The sequence below is a fragment of the Odontomachus brunneus genome, unplaced genomic scaffold (assembly GCF_010583005.1).
Source record: "Odontomachus brunneus isolate Ranch 3 - 2012 unplaced genomic scaffold, Obru_v1 Obru_scaffold_168, whole genome shotgun sequence".
Classification (NCBI taxonomy): Eukaryota; Metazoa; Arthropoda; class Insecta; order Hymenoptera; family Formicidae; genus Odontomachus; species Odontomachus brunneus.
Genome location: NW_022639618.1, coordinates 212,691 through 216,251, shown reverse-complemented (window position 1 = coordinate 216,251; position 3,561 = coordinate 212,691).

The window sequence follows — 3,561 nt, the reverse complement described above, 5'->3', positions numbered from 1 at the left end:
CAGTCTAGTGTGTCCTAGACCGGTATCTTTCCATTCCCCCTGACATCTAAGTCTATAAGCCGTTCTCCTGGCTTGGTATTTTATCAGCTGACCGAGAGGTGGGCAGCAAAGAGCTACTTCCAGCGCCTCCGTCGGGGTGGTTCTCATGGTCCCTGTCACAGCCCTCAGGTAACTACCCTGTAGGCTTTTTAACAGGTTTCTGGTCCCCACCCTCTCCATTCTCAGCCACCATACTACCGCTGCATAGGTTAGTCTTGGCAGCAACACCGTCCTATACAGCCAAAGGGCAGCCCTGGGTTGAAGCCCCCAGTTTCTACCTATTACTCTTCTACAAGCCCACATGGTGGTATAGAACTTTCTTCTCTTTTTTTCGAGGTTTGGCAGCCAGCTCAGTTTAGCATCCAGGATCACTCCAAGATACTTCACCGAGCTTGTGTATGTTATTTCCCTGCCCCAGAGCTTTAGTGGCTCTATGTGTTCGGGTTTGTATTTTCTGGTGAAGACCACTGCCGAGGTCTTAGATGGGTTAACCGACAGTCCCTTCTTTCTGCACCAGGTTTGAACTATCCTCAAGGCTGCGTCCATCCTCTCCTTGAGGATTGATATGAAATTTCCTCTGGCAATGATGGCCACGTCATCCGCGTAGCCATATATTAGGAATCCTGCTTCTTTTAATTCAGTAAGAAGGTCATCGACCACTAGACACCATAGCAGGGGAGAGATTACGCCCCCGTGCGGGCAGCCTCCAGCCGGACTCCCCCCAACTGAATTTTCACCTAGGCTTACGGTTAGACTTCTGCCCGTTAGCATGCTTTGTGTCCAGTCCACGATCGCCTCTGGGATCTTGTTTCTGTACATTGCCTCTTTGATAGACTTGTTAGAGGTGCTATCAAAAGCTCCCTCTATGTCTATAAAGACTCCTATGGCGTACCCCTTGGTTTCCAGCTGTCCCTCCACTCCGCTCACAAGGTGATGTAGGGCAGTCTCGGTCGACCTGCCTTCCCTATAAGCGTATTGAGTTGTGATCAGTGGGCAAGAGACCAAGAGTCCTGTCTTCAGGTATCTGTCTACCAGCCTCTCCACTGTTTTCAAAATGAATGATGTAAGGCTGATCGGCCTGTAATCCTTGGCCATGATATGACCGTTTTTGCCTGGTTTAGGGATAAAGACTACCCTCGTCTCCTTCCAGGTTTGTGGTACATTTCTCAGGGCTATACTAGCCCTGAGTACTTTTGTTAGTGGACCTGTCAGCACCTCCAGTCCCTCCCTTAGGAGTGCCGGGTAAATGTCGTCCGGTCCCGGTACCTTATAAAGCTCAAAGGTTTCTATTGCCCATTTGACCCCGCTCGGTTGTACGATTCTGGCCGCGAGGGACCATTCTTTGGTCATACGAGGTTCTCTTAATTGATCTTCGTCTCTGTTGCCCCGAATCGTGACATCCTCTCTGAATCCCGGAAAGTAAGTGGACATCAAGTGTCTCAGTGTATCTTCCATCCGGGAGCTTAAGACATCCCAGTTGAGGTGAATTGTCTTTGCTGAGGATTTTGTTGAGTCTGGATATCTCCGGAGAACTTTCAACGCTCCCGCAGAACTCCCTCCAGCTCCTCCTCTTTGACATTGTGTTTTCTTTGCTATAGCGTCGTTGGGAGCTCCTGAAAGCTGCCCAATCAGTTTCCGCTTTTGACTTTCTTGCTCTATTGAAAAGCCTTCTTGTCTCAACCTTGAGCTTAATAAGCTCATTATTCCACCATGGGACCTTGGTTGAGACTTGTTTCCGCCTTAGTGGGCAGTTTACTTCATAGGCTTCTATGATAGCGTCGCTGACAAACTGCGACGCCACTTCTAGATCCTGTTTTGTATTAAATCTGGACGGGGCTTTCTTCAGAATGGTGCCAAGGTCCTTCCTGTAGCTCGTCCAGTTTGTGCCTCTGGGGTTGCGACCCCATTTCCCCTTTTCTCTGTGCTCGAGCGCAAAACGTAGCTGCCTGTGATCCGATCCCGAAGGTTCGTTTGAGACCCTCCAGTCTCTCACCAGGTCAGCCACTCCCCTCGTACACAGGGTTAGGTTTATAACCTCACGTCTTCTGCAGTCCATGAAGGTGGGTTCCGTTTCTCTGTTTAGGATGATTAGCTTGCTGCCTATGACGAATTCATGTAGGCTTTCCCCTCTCGGGTTGATGCCCGTGCTCCCCCATTCCACATGGTGGGAGTTTGCATCGCAACCCAGGAGTACCTCCAGCCCTTTCTCCTCCGCATATTTCATCAGCTCCTTGACTTCCCTCTGTGGTGGAAGGTCTTTGGAGTCATAGGGCATATAGACTGACCCCATCAATATATCCCTGTGGGTCCCTTCGTCCAGACTAAGCCTCACTTGTACCACCGTGATGTCTTCATTACTGAACTGCGGCACAAAGATTGCATTTAGACCTTTTGTCACTATACATGTCCTTATTTTTCCCTGAGTGGTGGACGAGATAATCTTGCCACTACCGCTCAGGCCTTTTATAGCGTTGTTCAAGAGCCATGGTTCTTGTACAAGTGCTATTGCTGTCTGCATCACAGCCATGTCCCTAGCTAAAATCGCTGAGGCGCCTTTGCTGTGATGCAAGTTAATCTGCACCACTGGAACTTTGAGACCTGTCATTTCTATGCAGACTCTTTCGTTCCAGCGGCTTCCTCCTCTTTTCCGCGTTCCTTGCTAGTCAAACTTACAGTTGCCCGGCCCATCCCGCAGAAGGGTTTTATTCCGCAGTCCTTTAGGGCCTTTAGAGAGGAATCGCCGACAAGAACAGCGAAGTGGGCGCTTTCGGCGTCCCTGCTCTCGCTCCCCCTGACGACAACCCACTCTCTGGCTGCCAGTCCTGCGTTTTGTCTGTCAAGGAGTTCTAACGCCTCCTTGACAGCCAAATCCGGCTCCTCTAGGTGTACTACCAGCCTGTGGCGCTTCGGAAGCTCCTCAAGCGGCAGCACACGTAGCTCATTCTCCCCTAGTTTTAACTACGAAGATAGGCTTTTCAGCCAGTCCGCGGATTCTACATCGGCGCAACCGCAAATGATTGCCCCGTCTCTCTCCCAAACTCCGGTAAAGAGGGGAGCCCTGGTGCCTCTTGGAAGTCCCAGGATCCTTTCCCTAATCAGCTTTTTAATAATGGCTATTTCCCCGAGTTTGATCTTGTTTTCAGGGTAACCCTTAATAATGAGTGCCACCCTGACTATTCCTTTAGTCGCCTGTGCAAAGGACCCTTGGTCACTGACCTTGGGCTTCTTGTCCAGACGTTTTTCTGAGGGGCTGGGGGTCGCGAGATCCGGTCTGGGGCGCTTTTGCGTCCCTGATGGACCTGCCTCCCCCCGAGCTTCTGTTACGCCTCCAGAGGCAGCACCCGATTCAGGGGTCTCTTCAGCCCTCTCTCTCGCCCGCTGTCTCTTCAGCTTTCTTCTCGCAGCCCCACTCATTTTCGGGCGTGGCTCTGCGAGTTTCCTTGCCGCGGAATCGGACCGAGCATCGGTACTCGATCCCGCGTCGCTTCCTCCTTCTCTAGGTTCACTTCCTAAAGAAGCCAC